This window comes from Malaclemys terrapin, chromosome 1 (assembly GCF_027887155.1).
Source record: "Malaclemys terrapin pileata isolate rMalTer1 chromosome 1, rMalTer1.hap1, whole genome shotgun sequence".
Classification (NCBI taxonomy): Eukaryota; Metazoa; Chordata; order Testudines; family Emydidae; genus Malaclemys; species Malaclemys terrapin.
The window spans coordinates 94171277-94193058 of record NC_071505.1 but is presented as its reverse complement, the minus strand read 5'-3'; positions in this window follow the sequence as shown (position 1 = coordinate 94193058).

Here is a 21782-nt window from a genome sequence, read left to right as displayed (position 1 = left end):
CCCACTGGTCGTTGGTTTCTTCCCCCTTGTCTTCTCTCCTTCTCTTTTCATTCAAACCCAAGGGTCAGAGTCTTGAATCTGGTCAAGCTGCAGGCAGTTCAGGACCCAAAGGGGGATGGCAAAGGTGACTTAAAGCCACCATTATGCTCCCCTGATCCCTGAGCTAGCTAGGGACCACTTCAGCCAACCGTGTAACTTGGAGCAGCCTCAGGGCTGCTTTACGTCCTTCCAGCGGCAATGGCCCCAGGGGCTGTTGTGCCAAGTGGGGCTCTGCGGAGCACAAAGTGTTCCTGCCATTCAAGGGTGGAGATTAGTAGGGCATGGGGGGCGTTCCCCCCCCAAAAAAAATTGTATACATTGATAGTGGCGGGGCACAACTTAAAGGTTCAGCTGCCCCCCGAACAGCACGTCACACACCCCCCCGGGGCAGACCTCTCCCTGACCCTCCATCTCCTCCCGGAAAGCAGCAGCCCCTCCCCGCAGCACCCAGCTGTTGCTCCTGTCTCTCCCCACGGGGCGCAGCTCACACAGCCAGCTCGCAGCTTGGGGCCGGCTCTGAGTCAACAGGAAACTCAAATAAATGTGTTAGTCTCTAAGGTGCCACAAGTCCTCCTGTTCTTTCTGAGGAAACCCACGCACAGGAGTGGAGCAGCCCCAGCCCCACCTGGAGCCCCTTGAGGCTGGGTGGTTTCCAGCTGAGGATTCCAAGATGCCCTTCCCCCGGCTGGTGTCTCCCCCTGCGCATTAGCCACCCCATGGCCCTGGTTAAATGCCCCCTGCCCTGCCCCCCGCTCCAATATAGAAGTTAAACTATGCCTATTCTGCGATTCCCCCTCTCACCACCAACACACCCCTGCACCAGGAGGAGTCCCAGAAGCAAGTGGCACAGAGGGTGGGGTCCTCCAACTGGTGCAAAGGGAATCCCTAACTGCCCTGCTACCACAGCTTCCTGCCCCCCTTGCTCTGCTGGAGCAGGGCAAAGGAATGGATTGAGGACCAGTGATCTGGCCCATAATGGGGAGGAAATATGCTATTTTTCCACAGAGGCACAAAATAGGAGAAAAGGTGCAAGGGAACCTTGGCCCCTCTTTCATGAGATCAGAAGGCCCCATAGGCCGTTCCCGTGGATGGAGTGGCAAAGGAGGGGGTGCACTCTCTATGCAGTGCCCTGCAAGGAGTGGGTGGGAGCAAGGCCAGAGAAGCTGCAGCTACCTGGATCCTCTCCCAAGGAAGAGGGTGTGAGGCCTCCCCCAGCATTTAGGCTGGAGCAGCAGCTGTTGGGTTTGACTCTGGTTCTCTGTCTTGGAGAGGGAAGCATTCCTCCGTTTGTCCCCACGCAGCTCCTCAGCTCGGCTATGCAGGCTGGTCTTGGGAAGCGAGGGCTTAACCGCTAGCAAACAAGCCCTTTGCCTTTGGTACTGCATTATTTTCAAGGTCAAGCACATCGCAGACCCGAGGATGAGATAAAACAATTGAGTCGAATGCTCCATTTGTAAGACTTGATTTATCGCCCATGTTCTTAAATATTCCTCTGCTCACCAGACTTGGCAGCGATGCCTGGCCTCTGCGCTGCTGGAAATGCTGAGAGTCCTGATTTATTTCTCATGCTGTGCAAGCAACACAATATTTGCACTGCAGCCACCAAGCTCTGGTTAATGCAGGAAGAGTTAACTTGTCTCTGACTCATTCTCACTCAGTGGGGCCAAACGCCAGTCTTCCCAGAGACAGTCACCGCCTGGCTACTGCACTGTGAGGTGGGAGAACTTAACCCGTAGTCTCCAGTCAGCATTCAATGCCGGTGTCACTCCACTGCCTCCAGTCAGAGGGATCAATTCACCAGTTGCATATGAACAATCAGAAGCAAGTACCAGCAGTGCTGGCTGCTCTGAACTGAGACTGACTCATGAGACAGCTCTTGGTGCTAGTTACTCTGCTGGAGCTAACCAGAGTCAGCCGCTCTCTCTCTCTCTTTAATGAAAAGATTTTCTGAGGGGGATGTCGTGGACCTCAGGCAGCCATTTACATGGCACAATGTGGATGTCAGACACTACCATTCCAAACTGGTTAGGGCAGGGGTAGGCAACCTATGGCACACGTGCCAAAGGCAGCATGTGAGCTGATTTTCAGTGGCACTCACACTGCCTGGGCTCTGGCCACCGGTCCAAGGAGCTTTGCATTTTAATTTCATTTTGAATGAAGCTTCTTAAACATTTTAAAAACCTTATTTACTTTACATACAACAATGGTTTAGTTATATATTATAGACTTATAGAAAGAGACCTTCTAAAAACGTTACCATGTATGATTGGCACGCGAAACCTTAAATTAGAGTGAATAAATGAAGATTCGGCACAGCACTTCTGAAAGGTTGCCGACCTCTGTGTTAGGGTGACCAGATGTCCCGATAAAATCGGGACTGTCCCGATATTTAACCCTTTGTCCCGCATCCCGATCAATGTATGATCGGGACACCATTTGTCCCGATATTCAGGTAAGGAGGCGAGCAGGAGGGAAGCGCTGACCCATGGGCTGGAGCCAAAAATTGCAGCCAAGCTCCCCCCTCCTCGACTCCTTCTCCCCACCTCCCTCCAGCTCATCGCATCCCTGCTCCTCCCCCCTTCCAGCACTTCCCACCACCTAACAGCTGTTTGGCGGCACTTAGTGCTTTCCAGGAGGGAGGGGTGAGGAGTGGGTACACAGCGCGCTCAGGGGAGGGGGCGGGACCTGGGGCAGAGTGGGAGCGGGGTCTGGGAGGAGTGGGGGTGGACTGTGGGCGGGACTGATGGCACCCCAATGTGTCCCAATATTTTAGTGTGGTTTTCTGGTCACCCTAAAACTGGTAGCACTGCTCACCTGCTTCCCACTCACTCACGCTGGTAGACATGACTGCACAAGGCACAAAGGATCAAGCCCAGTCTATTTTTCAGAAACAAATGACAGTATAAACACTTCCAGCAGGAAGGGCTCTTACCATGATGTTTGCCTCATTCAAGGACCTGGTTTTGTTTAGATGGGAAAACAAATGAATAGATTCATAGCTTTGTAGATTCCAAGGCCAACAGGGATCATTGTGATCATCTAGTCTGACCTCCTGTATAACACAGGCCAGCGAACTTCCCCAAAACAATTCCCAGAGCAGATCTTTTAGAAAAGAATCCAGTCTGGATTTTAAAAATGCCAGTGATGGAGAATCCACATGAACCTTGGTAAATTTGCCCACTGATTAATTACTCTCACTGTTATAAATTTACACCTTATTTCCAGTCTGAATTTGTCTAGATTCAACTTCCAGCCATTGGATCACGTTACACCTTGGGAGCAAAATCTGGCCCAGTTTCAAAAGAGAAAAGATAAACAAATGATTGAATAAATTAACATTGAATTCAGCCTCTCTCTCTTTCCAGATCTCCTGAGTCCCAATTCGGAAACAAAGAATCTGTGGATTAAGGTAGGCAGAATTGGTAGTGAAGCCTACAGTTAAGGTTGCGCGACATAAGAACATAAGAACGGCCATACTGGGTCAGACCAAAGGTCCATCAAGCCCAGTATCCTGTCCTCTGAGTGGCCAATGGCAGGTGCCCCAAAGGGAATGAACAGACAGGTTATCATCAAGTGATCCATGCCCTGTCACCCAATCCCAGCTTCTGGCAAACAGAGGCTAGGGACACCATTCCTGCCCATCCTGGCTAATAGCCATTGATGGACCTATCCTCCATGAATCTATCTAGCTCCCTTTTAAACCCCGTTATAGTATTGGCCTTCACAACACCCTCTGGCAAGGAGTTCCAGAGGTTGACAGTGCGTTGCGTGAAAAAATACTTTCTTGTGTTTGTTTTAAACCTGCTACCTATTAATTTAATTTGGTGGCCCCTTGTTCTTGTATTATGTGAAGGAATAAATAACACTTCCTCGTTTACTTTCTCTATACCACTCATGATTTTATAGACCTCTATCATATCCCCCCTTAGTTGCCTCTTTTCCAAGCTGAAAAGTCTCAGTCTTATTAATCTCTCCTCATACGGAAGCCTTTCTATACCCCTAATCATTTTTGCTGCCCTTTTCTGAACCTTTTCCAATTCCAATATATCTTTTTTGAGATGGGGCAACCACATCTGCATGCAGTATTCAAGGTGAGGATGTACCATGGATTTATATAGAGGCAATATGATATTTTCTGTCTTATTATCTATCCCTTTCTTGATGATTCCCAACATTCTGTTCACTTTTTTGACTGCCGTATCATCTTCAAATTTTGCCACCTCGCTGTTTACCCCTTTTTCCAGATCGTTTATGAATATGGTAAATAGAACTGGGCCCAGTACAGATCCCTGGGGGACACCACTATTTACCTCTCTCCATTCTGACACTTTCCATTATAAGACCCTATTTTCAATTGCTCATAACTAAGGCTACGATTTTTTCACAGAGGTCATGGAAGTGACGGAATCTGTGACTTCCTGCACCCTCCATGAATTCAGCCCTGTCGGGCTGGAAGCTGCAGGGTCCCCCTGCCCACGCTGCAGCAGGGTGACCCTGCAGCTCCCCATGGCCGCGGGCCTCCCAGAGTTCCCAGCCGCCACAGGCAACAGGGCTGCAACTTCTGGCCGCAGTGGGCGGCAGGGGGACCCTGCAGCTCCCCGTGGAGGCAGGTGCTGGGGGACCCCCAGAGTTCCCAGCTGCCACAGGCAGCAGGGCCGCAGCTCCTGGCTGCAGCCGACCGTGGTGGCCCCCTGCAGCTCTGAACTGCTACGGATGGCAGGGCCCCCCCGCAGTGCCCGGCCACCACAGGCGGCAGAGGCCACAGCTCCCGTCCACAGCAGGGCCCCCTGTAGCTCCTGGCCGATGAGGGTGGCAGGGGCCCCCCGGAGCTCCCAGCTGCCGCAGGGGCACCCCGGAGTTCCAAGACACTGCAGGGGCAGGGGTCCTTCAAAGCTCCTGCTGACACAGATGGCAGGGGTACCCTGAGCTCCAAGCCGGGGAACCCTGGACCTCCAACCCCCCACATGTGGTGGGGGCCCCCAGAGCTTGGAGCAGCCCCCGCAGCTGCCTAACCTCTGCAGGCGGTGTGAGACACCGTAGCTGGGCTCCCCATTTTGTCAGGGATATTTTTAGTAAAAGTCATGGACAGGTCACGGAAGCTTGTGGCCTGTCTCTGACTTTTACTAAAAATATCCATGACAAAATCTTAGCCTTACTCATAACTTTACCAGACTTTAACCATTTGGGCTGAAAATTTTCCACACTGGGGTGTATGCATTCGGCCGAATTTTCTGGGAAAGTTTCAGCCAAAACCGTTCCGCCATTTCCAAAAATGAAGTCAGGGGAAAATACATTGTTTTGTCATGTTAAAAAAAAAAAAATCTTACAACTATTTAGATGAAAAGCTCTAGCACCTCCATGCTTTGGAACAAAAACTTGCCATTTAGCGGGGAGTTGTTCCGGTATGAGAGAGGCACCTTTCACTGTCCCTGTGAAAACTCAGCCACGTTTGGCCAATTTATCAGCATCTGAAAAATCTCAGTTTGCACATGTTCAGCAGAGACTTCAGTTTTACCAGCTAAATTCTCTGATGATTCCATCCTCATGGAGCGTGCTCCATTGCCTCACAGCTTTCCCATGACTAGTGGACTGCACATGTGCCATCCACACAAAGCAACGGAGCATGCTCCATCCACTCACATCTCCTACATGTGACAGGATTGCACGTGCACAATCATCACAGAGCAACTAAGCAATGTTCCATCCATCCTGGGGCTGAGCAGGACTTTTCTTGAAATAACTCCTCCTAGCTGCCAGGGACTGCTGTGGTAGCACTGAGAGCAGAGAGACGATCTCCCCTATGCACTCAATGCTCCCAGGGAAGGGAAGAAGTAGGGGGTGGTCAGGCTGGCAAGAGGGAAGGGGCAGAAGCAGGAGGGAGAGGAGAAGGAACTGGGAGCACAAACCGGGGGGTTGCAGAAGAGGGGAAGACAGGGCAGGAGCTGGGGAGAAGGAGATATGAGCAGAAGGGGACAGGGAGAGGTGTGGTGGGGGGGAAGGTCTGTAACCACTAGAGAAAACTTCCCTACAAAACCTGGAATAGAACCTAGCATTCCTGAATCTCAGCGATCTCTGCTGTCCAGCAAACAGCTGTGAAAACAACTGGTAAAGTGTTTGTCTCCATGCTCACAGACATGACTTTCTCATTTCCCCAGGGGTCCTCGACCCCCACTCTACTCCCCTCCTTCCCCCAAAGCCCCACCCCACCCAGCCTCTTCCCGCCCCATTCTGCCCACTCCCCAAAGCAAGCCCCACCCTCACTCCACCTCTTTCTGCCCCCGCTCCTCCTTCTGCCTGCTGCTGAACAGCAGATCATCAGCAGGTGGGAGGCGCTGGGGGCAGGGGAGGAGCTGATCAGTGGTGCCCGCGGGGGCGGGGGGGTGAGTTGTCACCTATGTCCATGCTCTTCTAGTGGTAGGTCCATGTAGAACAGGCCTGCACAACATGCGGCCCCTGCATGCGGCCCGTGTGGGCTCACTGTGCGGCCCGTGGGGGGTGAGTAAGCAAGCGACGGGTGAGGGAGGGGGGCTGAGGAGGCGAGCGGGCGGGCAGTGGCGGGGGGTGAGTAGGCGAGCTGGGGGGCTGAGGAGGCTAGCGGGCGGGCAGTGGCAGGGGGGCAGGTGAGCCAGCGGCGGGGGAGGGGGGCTGAGGAGGCGAGCGGTGAGTTGGTGGCTGACCTGGTCTACTGACCTGGTCTGGCTCCCATCTCCTCTGCAAGGGTTGCAGCTGTCTGGAGGTGCCTGCCTTCCAAGCCTTCCTCATTCACACCTCATTCATTCAACAGGGCAATTGATTACAAAGTGGGGGGAAGATCTTATTCTACTTCTAGCAAAAAGACATCTTTCTTTTACCTTAATTATACTACCTTAGGGGCCCGCTATAGCATATTACAAAGGTTCAATACCGCTGTTTTGGTGGGGCGGCGCTGGGGAAGGAGGGTTTGTTTCGGTGGGCGGCGCTGGGGGGGGGTGTTTCGGGGGGGCTGGGCGGCACTGGGGGGGGTGTTTCGGCAGCGTTGGGGGGGTGTTTCCACGGGGATGGCGGCACTGGATGTGTGTGTTGTGTTTTGGGGGGGCTGGGCAGCGCTGGGGGGGGGGGTTGGCAGGACCGGGGGGTTTCGGCCCTCAGCTTCTTTGGAGTAATATGGCCCTCGCCGCTTTACGAGTTGTGCAGGCCTGATGTAGAAGATAACAGTCCACTGCTACCGGTTACTCCATTAGCTCATGTGGAAGAAGACTGTGCTGTTGATCTAAAGAGCCCACCCCTGCAGATGACCTGTGTGCGGCGTCAGTATGGTTCCATGTGCTGAAATTTTTGGCTTTTAAATTTTTGTAAGATTTTGTTACAAAATTAGGACGTTATATCCAAAACATTCTGGAAAAAGACCATGAAGGTTGCAAAGTCCAGCACTCCAACACTAGGAAATAGCAGAATTGAAAATGCCCATGAAACCTTCGTTTGGCCCCTTTGTGTGTCATGCATTATGAAACAATCTTTAATTACATGATCACATACCGTTTGTTCCTCAGGAGCCCTGCCTCATTCAGTGCACAGGATGGATGGTGCTCCAGGGATGAATCAGGGCTGTGTAGTGAAGGAGGCTGTTGTCTATAGGAGCTCTGCCTCATTTGCTGAGTGGGTTGGAAGGTGTGCGTTGAACGAGGCAGGGGCTGCAGGAAGAGGCAGGATAGTCTCATGGCTAAGGCAGCTGAGTGACACCCTGGGGACGTGGATTATCTCCCTGCTTTTGCCCGAGTTCCTGTGGGACACGGGGTGAGTCCCATAAACTAACATTTTCCCAGGAAGCTGCTGTGTGTTTCTCATTTTCTGGGCACCCAACTTGGGACACCTGGGTCTGATTTGCAGAAGTGCTGGGCACTCACAGAAGTCAATGGGAGTTCCTCTCTGAATAAAGTGCTGTACATGCTAAGTACCCTGAACAGGCTCATTGACAGGAATTCTGGGCTCCAGGACCAGGGTCATCCTTGGGGGGGGAGGGGGGCGGGGAGGAAGTGACGAATCCGTCACTTCTGGGACCGACCCCATGCCAGCCCACAGGGCCCCCAAAAGTGTGGGGCCCGGGCCCAGAGCAGTTGCACGCGCCTAGGAGCCCTGCGGCCTGCCCAGGAGATTTAAAAGGGCCCAGGGCTCCTGGCCGCTGCTACCACAGCAGCAGCTGAGGGCCCCTGAGCAATTGCCCCCTCCCCGTCGGTGGGCCTGGCCCTGAATAATCCGGCCCTAGGCATTTCAAATTGGGCACCCAAAATTAATTGACACGACCATTTTGGCCTAAACCTCCATGCCTCATTTCCCCTGGTGTAAAATGAGGCTAATCATACCACCTCATGGGGGTGCTGTATAAATAGTACTTTACAGACCTGAATGAACTTAAGGCCCATATCCACAAAGGGACAGGCGCTGCAGCGCTGAGCATGGCAGCGCCTGACTTTTAGGCACCTAGAAAATCCCAGGAACAGCACTGCAATCCACAAAGCCTGGGTTAGGCACTAGGGCTCTTCTACAATGAATGGGGAGAGGCAGGTGCCTAGAATGTGATCCACAAAAGAGTCAGCAGGTTAGGTGGGAAGCTGCCCAAGCTAGCCAACAGGCGATGCCGAGGAGAGGGGTGTGTGCTAAGCCCCACCCCTCTCTTGGAGATAGGCACCTAAATCCAGGCTGTGGGGAGGTGCCTCGCTCACAATCCACAAGTGGGAACCTGCCACCTGGAGTCAGGTGGTGTAGGCACCTAAGCCATTCCTTGCGGGAATGGGTTGGTGCCTGCCTTGCTCCACACAAAATGGCCAGAGAAGGAAGTGATGCTGGTGCCAATGCCCACCTTATACCTTTTAGCTTAGTGGGTAGAGCACTCATCTGGGATGGGGAAGACCCAAGTTCCCCCTCTGCCTGATGTGGGGGGTAAGGATTTGATCATGGGTCTCCCCTCTCAGGTGTGGGCTCTAACCCCAGAGCTATGGGATATTCTGATGTGGGGGTTCCCTCAGTGAGTCCTGGTAAAGCTGTTCCACTGTGGACAGAGGTGAAAGTAAGCCGGTACGGTACGGCACGGCGTACCAGTAAGAGCCAGTACACCGTGCCGGACCGGACTGGCTTCCCCAGGCTGGCAATTTAAAGGGCCTGGGGCTCCCTGCAATGGCCGGAGCCCCAGGCCCTTTAAATCTCCTCCCAAGCCCCGCTGCCAGAGCCCTGGGTTAGCGGTGGCAAGGCTCCGGTGGTTATTTAAAGGGCCCGGGGCTCCAGCCACTGCGGGGAGCCCCGGGCCCCCGCTGGACACTACCCTGGGGCTCCGGCAGCGGGGCTCGGGCGGCACTTTAAAGGGCCCGGGGCTCCCCACAGCGGCCGGAGCCCAAGGCCCTTTAAATCGCCCCGGGGCTCCCAGCCACCTCTGCAGCTGGTAGCTCCAGGGGCGATTTAAAGGCCCTGGGGCTCCCAGTCGCAGCCGGAGCCCCAGGGCCTTTAAATCTTGATTTAAGGGGCCCAGGTATTTAAAGGCCCCACCTCTTCCGGTTGAGGCCACACCCCCTGCTCCGGACTTTGGAGTACCGGTAAATCCTTTAAGTTACTTTCACCCCTGACTGTGGATAACTAATAAGAGAATGACTGGAGTAGGGGGACTGGATGCCAGGTCTCCCATGGGGGTGCCCTGACCACTGGGCTACAGAATCTCTCATTATATTTATATATATTCATGCCATTAAAATAATATACATACACATACACACACACACAATTGCATAACCGGCAAGGTGACAACAAATCAAGCCCACAGAATTTAGCACAAATCCAGATTGCACACTAACTGCAGACTGCAACAGATCAAAGATGACATTTCCATACATTATTAACATAGTAGCATTCTCAACTGTTCTGTGTACAGTCCCTTTTTTATGGCCCAACTGTCACCTAACTGGCTATCCTCTAGTCAAGTCAAATCAGCCCAGTCGATCAACTTAACATAAAACAAATCAATCCGACCTTAAATTCCAGAGTTTGCAATCCACCTCCCTATTGGCTCCCTGGAGATAGCCTGACATGGGGCTGTTTCCACACTGTCATCCCAGTCCTTCCTTTCTGCCTTCCTTCCTTGTTCAGTTCTCCTCCTTTTCTAATTGGGCTTGTTCTCCTTATTGGTCCTAGCTGAGGGTGCTTGTCTCTATAAACGGCGGTTCTGGCAGCTGTGCTGAGGTGTCAGCCTCGTTGCCTATAAGCAGGGAAGGTGTTGGTCTGTGTGGGGTTTGCAATCCCTACTACAAGCAGTATCCCCTCAAACTTCCATGCTTGTTTAGTAGTACTCTTCTGTTGCAGGCTACAGCCACTAGAGGGTAACATGGCCATATCAACTTGTGCAAACCAGATGTTCCAGGCAGTGGTATGCAACATTATGGAAAGACAGACATACAAATGTAGTTTGTAATTTCTCCCCCTAGAAAACAACTTTGAGATACATTTAAGGTTGTGGGTAAATGAATATTAATGTCATTAAAATAATATCACCATAGAACATTGTAGTTATAAAATACAAATATTTGAAAGTGAGAACATTCACAGCTAAGGTTCCCCAACCTAAACTCTGATGCCCGTAACCTTCCTAATAGATACAGGAATATCGTTACTAGTCCAACAACTTTAGATATGTTTCCTATCATTGATTTCAATGGAGCTACGCTGATTCACACCGGCTGCGGATCTGGCCCATTAGCTACAGATGAAAAGGGATGTTCTACAGATGCTGGCTCCCATCTCTCCTCCATGGGAACTAAGAAAGGCCTATCTCTCGGAATAGGGTTCTCTGGTGTCTGCAGCCAATCCATGTAGAATGAATGGGAGAAAGGGACATATCGGACCCATATCCAGAGGGAGGGAGTCTCAAAGCCACACTGGGAGGGTGAATGAGAGGGATACACTGTGGTTACTAGTCCATACACAGAGAAAGCAGCCTTGGCTCTCTAGCTCATTGCTGGATGGTGGGTGGCCTAGGATGTAATCTCTGGACCTTTTAGGAAGGGTATGGCCACTTGCCCATAGCAGCAGCAGCAGAGTGGGACTGCAGGAAGGTCAAGTCAGGTCTCCAGCCTGCAAATTGAAGGTAAGACAGAGTACAAGAGGTTGGTATGCCCAGCTCATAACAGGCGGGCAGACTAGAGGTGGAAGAAAGAATATATTCTGATATATTTGATTAATAAGTGTGTGTTACAAAACTCTCTGGTCTCAAGCACCTCCTTACAACACAGTAGGGCAGCGGAGCACCTCTGCTTTCATTTCCCCTTGGTCTTCCTGAACTCCACCCAGCCACCAACACCTTTCAGTTGCTTTGGTCACTCAGCCCTCCACTCCAGCTAAGCCACACTTAGTCCCATCCCTTCCAGGATGCTAGTGTCCACAGGCCTTACACTCAGGCCTGTAAATACTTTTTCCAAGGCACAGCACCTTCCTTCTTCCCCTTGACTTCAGCAGTCAGAGTGTCAGCTTTCCATCTTGGCTGAAAGACAGCACCTCCAGCAGAACAGCATCTCCCCATTTCAAGGCTCTGCTCGGGCACTGGGTCAATACCTAGTGTGAGGGAAGAGCACTGCCTACTGAGCAACTGACACCACTGCCTGAAGATAGCTAGGTTTTATTTGGCGGAGTTTCATCTGAGTACAGATCAAGCCTCAGCCTAACTTAATGGCTGAGAGCTGAGCCCCAATGGAAGTGCAGCGGGGCTCGGGCAGCACTTTAAAGGGCCCGGGGCTCAGGCCGCTGTGGGGAGCCCCAGGCCCTTTAAAGTGCCACCCAAGCCCCGCTGCCGGAACCCCAGAGTAGCGTCCATCGGGGGCCCGGGGCTCCCTGCAGCGGCCGGAGCCCTGGGCTCTTTAAATTACCGCCGGAACCCTGCCGCCGCTAACCCAGGGCTCTGGCAGTGGGGCTTGGGAGGCGATTTAAAGGGTCTGGGGCACCGGCCGTTGCAGGGAGCCCCGGGCCCTTTAAATCGCCAGCCTGGGGAAGCCAGTCCAGTCCGGCACGGCGTACTGGCTCTTGCCGGTACGCCGTACCATACCGTGCCAGCTTACTTTCACCTCTGTCCACAGTGGAACAGCTTCACCAGGACTCACTGAGGGAACCCCCACATCAGACTATCCCATAGCTCTGGGTACAGGTGCAAGTATGAATAGAGAAGATAACCGATAACTCAGCCTCCTCACATGGTGTGTCAGATCTCAGCTTTTGGAGATCTGGCTTCCAAGGTTTTTGTCAGTCCCTCTAATGGAAACTCCTGCTCATGGCCACTCAAGACAGGTTCATGACCCGCTGGTGCCGTTTTGAGATTGGTGGTGAAACTGGACACACCGGTTGCACAAAGCCCTCGTATAAATGCTCCCAAATCTTGCTCGAGTGTCACAGTGTTAACAAAAAAATTCAATTTGCTGAAAAAGGAATTTGCTCATATAAGTTCTACGGCTGTGGAAATGTATCTTACTAAATGTATACGTGGGGCCATTGAAGATCCCACAGTTAGCCCCTGGTCTCGTGATCATAAGAGGAGACATTGCTCCTGGTGTCCTGCTCCCCGAACACACAGGCGTCTGGCAGGAGAGTCTCTGTTAACTGTAGTCACAGCAGAGGCTATAGCTGCCACAAGTTGCAGCCACTAGAGGGTGACGTGATCAAACAGCACCTGAGCAGGTCAGGCAGCCCATCCAGAAGAGGACGGTATACATGCCCATTACAACCTATAGCATGTTCTGAGCAGTGAGGCTGGTAAACCCACGTCAGAGACACACCTAGCCCTGGTGTGCTGCTACAGGAGAAGAGGAAGGAGCAGGCACCCGTCCACTCTCCCAAAGCTGCCCAACCCTCCCACATGTACCTTGCTGACTCCTCACCTGAACTCTCACCCAGGTGCCCTCCCACCCCCACCACCCTGTAGCATGGGCTATGTTTTTGCACTTGGAAAATCTGGTCACCCTAGAGAGGTGGGAGATGCAGCTTCAGGGGAGGGCAGGAGTATCAAGACTCCGCTATGGCACACACGGAAAGGCACAAAGGGGAGAGCGACCTGCCCTCTTTGTGCCAGAGCTCAAACTACCCATGATACAGATGGGGTAAAGCCAAATCTCCTGCCTAGGAGGTAAGGCACTGTCTGCAATTAGCAATGGGGCGGACCCCAACCTGCTCTCTCTGAAGAGATCAAAGGGAGCCTATACAATAAACATCTGCACTGCCACCACCGAGCCACAGGGTGGTGTCACCCTCACTCTGCCATGCATGCGGACAGGAAGGGAGGAGGGAGCGTCCCGCAGGGATGTTGGCTGGCTTGCCGCTAAGTGGCATGGGGAGTTCATGGAGCTGTAGGCAAAAAGGGGAAAGCCTGTGGCAAGCAACGGCTGGTGCAATAGCTTTTGATCTTCGAAGGGAAGAATTTGGATTGCTCATGAAAGCCAGGGCTGGAAAGTGCAGCCTAGTGCTGTGCAAGAGTCTGCCAGTGCCTCTCACTCCTGACCTGCAAAGCCCCCTGTTATTCCAGCCTTGGGCTCTGCATGTGCAAATTCACCCACTCCTGACCAGCATCCCTTGCTATCTCTAGGCCCCTCTAGAGGACTGTGTGGCAACTTTTGGAGCCCTAGGCTGAGACCCATCAAACTCATTACACTGCTGACATAAGCCAGAATTGGGGCTCAGGTCTTTCAAGGGGATAAGCCAGTGATTTCACCCCTTACATCCATCTTCTCAGGACCCCTCCCAACTGGCCCTTGGGAAGTGACCCTAGATAATGCGGGGGTTCTTGAAGCTCTTCTGTCGGCCGCAGAGGCTTAGCTTTGGCGTCCTCATTGCTAACTCGCTGTTATTTGTACAATTCCTTTAAAGATTCTACTCCCACATTCCTGACCATTCCCAAGGCTTCTCATTCCTGTGTCCGGAGCCAATCTATCCACCCCCCCCCCGGCCATCCCACAGAGACCAGCACCAGCCAAGGACAGAGACAAGATCGCATTCAGCACAGACAAACAAAACGAGACAAATCAAAGCCCCAGCCCCCGGTGTGGCTCCCAAGAATCTAACCCCAAATTCCCCGCATGGGGAGGATTTATGCTCAGCTCCTGGGAATCTAACCCCAGTCTCTGGCGCAGTCCGATCTATGCCACAGCCCCTGGGAAACTAACCCCAGCTTCCCTGCCCCAGTAGGATCTATGCTCAGCCCTGGGCAAGCTAACCCCAGACTCGCTGGCACAGTCAGATTCATGGCCTTACAAACCAAAGCCCAGTCTCGGCAGTGCAGGACTGCAGCCCTACCCCTGGGATGCAAGCCCCAGTCTGTCTTCCTAGCCACAGACATACCGACAGACCAAGAGCTGTGAGCGCTCCTCCCCTGGCTCCCTCCCTTTTGGGGGGGTCCGTTAGTCACATAAACAGGAAGAGCCTGATCCTCCCCTCCCCCCCCCTTCAGAGCTAAACAAGTCCCTGTATTCTGTGTGCATGGCCTCCTGGGGGAGGGCTGTTGGCTGCCCCGACCTCAGTCTCTGCATTTCCCGTGGCTGCTTCAGAGGGAGACTAAGCCCCTTATTCTCGACACAGAGCATGTCTCAGTGTAAAAGAGCCTACGTGAGACAGATGCAGGGAGAAAGGAGGTCACCCCAGGCTCTCCCAGCCCGTCTCTGTCACCCCCAGCGACCTAGGGGCGAAGGGGGGGCCCTACAACAGTGCATGTGGCCATGGCTGTCCCCAGCCCTGGGGGCAGCATGCCCCGAGCCTCACTTGGTGCTCCACCTTAGGAACGGAGGTTGCTGCACAAAAGGGCAAGGGCTCCTCTCCAGCCCCGGGGCCAGAGTCGACTCCAAAGAGCCTCATTTGTTCCCAGGCTTATTTTTAAAAGCTCTGTGGTGTTCCCTCCCAAAACCAAAGGCGTCCGGGCCAGTGCCAGGCCTGGCAGCTGCTGAGGAGGGCGTGCACGGCAGGGCCTGGGGAGCTGCAGAGGGTGCCCTCAAGGGAGGGGCTCGTTTCCTCCTGCTGCCAAACAGCCAAGCTGGAGCTGGATTGTCCTTGGCTCTCGCAGACCAAAACTTTTAACCCTTGGCTCGCTGCACCGTGGTGCAGGCAAAGGATTCAGGACTGGGACCAGAAGCTGGGTCTCCTGCATGGCAGCATGGAGCGTTGTCCCTGAAGGTACTGGCCCACACAGCTTCTCCCAGCCCCTGCCAAGCCCCTGCAGAGTGAGACTAGCCTGGGCCCCAGCCCTGGGGAGTAAGACACAAGACTGTGGGTGGAACCTGGGTCTCCCAGTGTGTTAATTCTTTGGGCACCAGGCCCAATGCCCACAGGACTCCCAGGACCCCGAGAGTTGGACTGGGATCTGGGTCTCTCACATGGCAGTGCAGGGCAGAGCACTAACCCTGAGCAGGAAGGAGCGAGCACAGCCCAACCCACCTTGCTGTAGTAACTTCAGCTCATAAGGCAGGGCTCAGTTGAGCCCCCAGCTCCGCAGGTCCAGGGCACCACTCCACAGGTACCATCCCCCCTCCCACAGTGCTCTGTGCCACCCCCAGGGGCTGTGGTGCTCCTCCCTGCCTGTCTGGTGTAGGAAGCAAAGGGGTGGGTCCCTGATCGAAGCCCCCTTGCATTCCTCTCTCCACCCCTTCCCACTCTCCCCAGGAATGCAGCAGCAAGCTGCACGTGGGAAACTGGAATCAGCAGAGACCTTGGATGTGTCAGCTCCCAGCTAAGTAAACAAGAGGCGCCTTGGCCGGCATTCAGCCCCACAGTCAGAGACCTCATGGAGGGGTGGAGAGGGGTTCCCCCCCTGCACAAAGTCTACAAACCTCTCTCCGGGCTCAGGCACTAGCCCGCACCCTTTTAACCTCATGAGGTCAGGCCCTGAAAGGAGCTGCCAGGGACATATGCTGCACACCCCTGCCATGGCTGGGGGCCATTTGGCCATTCCAGCTAAGGCCTCTGGGATCTGACCTGGCACAGCCCAGCTTGGGGGACCCCAGTGAGGCCCAGAAGGAAATGCCAAGCTGGGGGTTAGGGTGCACATGGGGAGAGGAGTCCCCGGGACTGGGCATTAGAAGAGAATTTATTGTGCCACCTACCCCCCTGCCCTCCCCAGGGGGCAGTCTGACCAGGCTGTATCGGAGGGAGAAGAACCTGAGCCACCACTCAGCAGAAGAGAAGAACGGACACTTGCCTATGGCTCCAGCCAGGGGCACGCTCAATAGATGTTGGGTACAGGACAGCTCAAGGGGAGTGGAGTCGTCAGCTCTGAGTCTACACAGACTGGAATGGTCTCCTGTGTAGCACTAGGGGGCGCACAATTTGGGGGAAAGGCTCTATCATCCCCTTACAGACAGTCCTGTTGGGTCCATTCCCATAGGAGAGCTACCTCTCCCCCTCTCACTACATTTCCCACCTTCTGCAGGTGCAGGGAAAGGGGCACCATGTGCCCCGGCCCCGCTTGAGGCACTTTCTTGAGCGCCACTGACTAGCCCTGTATGTCGTAACGAGCTGTTTGCCCCTCCCAGAACACTGTCTGGTTTGGGGGCGCCCCTTGGGGGCGGCGGGGTCCAGCGCAGCGTTGCACAAGGCCCTAGGGCAGCTGTTCGTTCATCCCCCCTTCCCCCCACCGCAGCCCGTGTCCGCCTGCTGGAGAGGCGGTCAAAGGCAGTGCCCGCCTACTGGCCGCCTGCCCGCATCCCTATCGCTGCTCCGCAGGCACCGACTGCAGGAGAATGAGCCATTGTTTCCCAGCCTCACGGCCTCTTCCTGTCCTCATAGACCTGAGACACAAACAAAGGCAGAGCCAGACAGTTCGGGGAGGAGACCGGGCCTGCTCCTCTCTTCTAGACCCTGCAGCATCCCCACAGGCAGGCAGACGCCGCCTCGGGAGGTGGGTGGGGAGACCCCTATTTTTAGCTGCCTCCCCCCTTCCCCACGCCAAAAATACCCAAGCAGGAGGGACAGGCAGAGCGATTAGGATAAAATAGCTGTCCAGTCCCCCGTAGCTGCCTGCCTCCCAGCCTCTCCTGCCTCCTGCACTTCTGCTCCCGTGCCCATCCCCACACACATCTCCCCCCCTCCATCTCACTGCCTTACCTACAGGCGCGCACTGCCAACCCCACATCTTCCCTTCTGGCACTTTCCCCACAGTCTACCTCCCTTTCATTACCTCTCTCCTCCCCTCCAGTTTCCGGCTTGGTCTCCCCTTTTCCCCCTTCCTCCCCACTCCCAGGCAGTCTCCTTCTCCCCGCTCTCATCTGCCCCTTAATCTCCCCCTCCCCAAGTCTCCCTCATTCTCTCCCCATCTCCCCTATCCTTGCAGTCTCCCCCTGCCCCCCTAGCCGTCCCCCCACCCCCTCCTCCCGCCAGCACAGACAGCCTTTAAACTCCTGCAGATGTGCAACACCCCCCCCCCCACCGCCCCAATCTTCTGCTCAGGGAATGCATTCAGGGGAGGGGAAGTGGACCCAGAAGTGCCCCCCCCCTCACTCTGTTGCTACACAGGCTCCTGCAGGAAAGAAAGCTGATATCTGAGCCCCCCTCTGCCCCTCCTGGCCCCCGAAGGGCCTGTGAACAGGAACCGGAGAATTAAGAGGGATTGGGGGGGGGGGGCGCTGAGAAGAAGACGAAGAAAAAAATCCTTTCCTGGCGCCTGGAATTCCAGAGGCGTTTCCAGGCCCCCGGCAGCTGTTCCTGATCTCCACTTACTGTCTCTAGTTTAAAGTACAGTCCCGCACCCCATGGACACAACCCCACTCTCCCCTCTAGAGGGGGCAAGCAGAGAGTGCCCCTGCCCAGGGCTTTCCATTGCCCCTTCCTCTGCACCCCACTCCCTCCAGCCCTCTGAGCCCACCTCTGCCCTCACCACACCCATGCCCAGCCCCCACAGCAGGCACGCCAGCATTGCAGCACATTCCCCTCCGCCATGCAACCAGGGCTGGTAGGAAGCAAGAAGGACGGGTAGGAGAGGAAGAGACAGAGATATAAAGGTTGGGGGGAGAGGGGGGACAGTGAGAGAGGGAGCCTGGGAACTCAGCCCTCCCCTAGCATCTGGCAGACAGCGATGCCTGAGCTCTCAGCGTCTCTCCCCAACTCCCAGGGGAAAGGCGCCTCCTCCCCCACTAACCCCCTGGCCACAAGAGGAACGTGGCCAAAAACTCCGATCACTGGGAAGAGGAAGATGGGGGAATAAAGCCCTGGAATTTCTCTAGCTTCTGCCATTCAATGGCCCCGTGATCTAGAAGCTGAGGGGGTTGGGGGTAGAAGGTCAGAAGTCACCTTCTCCCCCACACAAAAAAAAGCCCTACTGTCACTCAGTGAGACACACAGAGCGGGGGCAAGTGCCCAGTGCCAGAGGCTTAGGATAGGGCCTGACAGACTGGCCCCGGGGGTAGGGGGAGAAGGAAACTGGATAACCCTAGGCAGGGTGTGGGGAGGAAGGCCCCCTCCCCTCCACTTGTGGCAGGGGACTGTCTCTGCCCAGATGCCTGCAGTTATTCCCAGACCGTGTGGTATGCGACCTCACAGCCGCTGCGAGGAGAATGGAAACATCTGGAAGTCGCCCGCAAATGAACGGCGCTCCCAGTTAATGAGGAAACATGAGCCAAGGAGCCTGGGCAGCAACAGGATATCTGCTTCTCGTGTGCTGAACCAGATGCCTGCCCCTGCCCCCACCATCTCTCTTCCTCCCTCCCAAATAACCGTTCAGGGCCCAAGCGCTCAGAGACCCCACTCCGCCTCTGTGTGGATGGAGCCCTGGAGCCCCCAGGACGGCCTGCCCTCAAAGCAGCCAACGAGAGCGGCAAGCCCAAAGATAGGGCATCGCTCGCAGGGAAGGGAAATCCCCTCCAGCCCTGGCCATGCAGAGAGCACTGTCACAACGCCCACTGTCACCTACAGGTGGGCTCCTGGCACACACCCACAGCCCTCCTTGGCTCACAGATGTGGGTCAGGGAAGGGCCACTGGCCAGACATGGAGGAAGGAAAGGAGACCAGGTGGAGAGACAAGGGGCATCCCGGAGAGGCCAAAGGCCACTAATGAATGAATTTTTCTCTACCATTGGAGAGCACCTTCCAGTGGCCGGGAGCCCGAAGCACTTTACAGACTGCACTGTGGATGGAGAGCAGGCGGATACCCAGCCATTGAAAGGCAATTACCCTTAGGCTGGGCTTCAGCAGCCATCCTGCCCCCAGCAGCTCTCTGTGACAGGGAAGAGAAGAATAACTGGAATCTGCTTCCTGATCAGGCCCAGCACCCTGGCCTCCTTCAAAGCCCATCTTGCAACAAGCCCCTCCACCAAATCCTAGGCGCGTGGACACGGCAGACACGAGGAGAGGGAGGAGACGTAGGGCAACGAAAACTCAAAGTCAGATGGGGATCTAGCAAGACACACTCTGAGTTCTGCTGCCCAGTCACTTGGCTTTTCATTGCATCCCCACCCCTCACCTGTGCATTAGATTGTAAACTCCTTGGGGCAGGGATCGTGTCTCCTGGTTTTCTCCATGCTTTCGATGCCACAGAAATCAGAGCTAATAATGACATCTCCTGCTGAAACTGTGGGGTCACTTGGACATCACAATGAGAGACAGGGTAGAAATGCCTATTGATTATTAATTAATATTATTATTTATTTGTATTATAGGAGTACCCGGAGGTGCCAGCGGTGATCATTGTGCTAGGTGCTGCACATATCACAGTGAGAGACTGTCCCCACTCCAAAGAGCTTACAGTCTAAATAGGCAAGACAGACAAAGGTAGAGGAAAGGAAGGATTATGTCCCCATTTTCCAGGTGTCTAGAGGTGGAGGGAGGACTGTATGAAGTAACTAATTACCCACTTTGGAATGGGGCTACCCGGGCTAACACCCCTGTGCTTGTGCCAGGCATCAAATATCCTGGCTCCCTTTTAAGGCACTTTCCACAGCGCAGCACAGCACTCCTTCCACTGTGCTGGGCTTGGGTTCAGTTCTGATTCAGAGTGACCCCACTGAATGGCCAGCACCTCTGGTTGCAGCAGCCTGCGTGTTCCTTGGAGGTCTCCTAGACCAGTTGCACCCCAACCCAACCCTGCTCAGTTGAAGGGATATGAGAATCACAATTCCTGGTCGTTTGGTTGGTTGCAAAACTACCAGCTGGATTTCCACCCACTTTCCTGGAAACATAGTGGATCCTGCTGCCCTGGAACTCAGAGATGCTTAGAGTATGGTGGAGGAGGGGACAGAGAGCAGGAGGAAGAGAGAGTGGACTCCCTGCAGCCCCTCCCTGTGGAGAGTGTTGCCCCCACCCCCATCTGGAAGAGATTTGTTCTGCATTCCCAAGCAGGGATGATTGCCACTCATCTGGAATCAGTGCTCCCCAGCACAGCCAGCACTGGGGAGAGTGCGGGGCCCTTGAAACTACAATGGAGGCGCGGAGGTACCCATCCAGCCAAAGCCAAATTTGGCTGAGTGGCTCCAGCTTGGGAGAGATGCAGACTGAAGGAGATGCACCATGACAGGGAATAGGATTCCCAGATCCCTCTGGGGATGAATGAGATCTGATGAAAGGGCCTATCCTGCCCCTCTCCCCACTTCAGATGGCTTCCTTTAGTGGGGCAGCTCCTCTGCCAGGGAGAAAGGGGTGTTTCAGACATCACCTCCTACCCCTCAAATCTGTAGGGCTGGCAGGTTTACTATCCCAGTAATAAGTATTCCAGGAACGCAGGCTTTGCTTGTTAATAATATGTTGCCCTAATGAATCTGATCTCCCCTCACCCCCATGAGACAGAAAAAATTATCCTTGTTTTACAGATGGGAAAACTGAGGCTGATTTACCCAGGTCTGTGGCAGAACCAGGAATGGAATCTAACTCTCCACCCTGTGTTTTAGCCCCAAGGCTATCCTCCCCCACTAACGCAGGGCTCACTGCCTGTGAGCGTGTACTCACACACAGTGCTATTAGTAGGACTCTCCATCCCATCCCTGGCCCACGATATTACATGGGGCCACAAGTAGCCTATCCAAACTTCATCAAAACCAGCCATAACAGTGAAACTCCCCAGAATCCTATCAATTTTGTGCTGCTGCTTGGAAAAATTCAGAGCAGCTGTAGAGGAATTCTGAGCAGTCTGCAGACTCTGGAAGGTGACACAGCTCCTAACTTCCCCAAGCCACACTAGCTACTCATGCATTGGAGCTAGTCATGTGGAAAGGGGAACCAAAGAGCAGAGGCCCAGGAAGGGGTGGAGAAGTGGTAGCAGCAGAGGCTCTGGAGGGTGTAAAAGAGATAGACATCTTCCCCTACCAGGAGCTAGAAGAGGATAGAGCTTCAAACTGATCAGACACTTTGTAGACAGAGGCCCATATCAAAGATGGAGTTTCCCAAGCAGAGTCCAGGGACAGCACCCTGGCATAATCTCAGCAGCACCCAGGTGGAGATGCCAAGGGTCTGAGCTTCATTCCCATCTTACATTTCTCCCTCTGTGTAGCAATTTTTTCATGTCTGGCCTACTCAGTGCCAGAGAGCCCCATCTCCCCTCCTCTACCCAAAGGCCCCACATTGTGCCACCAGTGGGACCCTCCATTCCATTCTGGCCCAGAGCTCCCACACAGAGCCACAGGATCTCATCCCACCTCTACCTTGTACCTCCTATCAACCAGACACTCCGCCCTACCTCTCCCAGGAGACTCCCCTCATGATGACATTAATGCAACATTCCCTCCCGCAGGATTTTTCACCACACTCCTGTAAAGGGACAAACCCCTGGCGATACCATG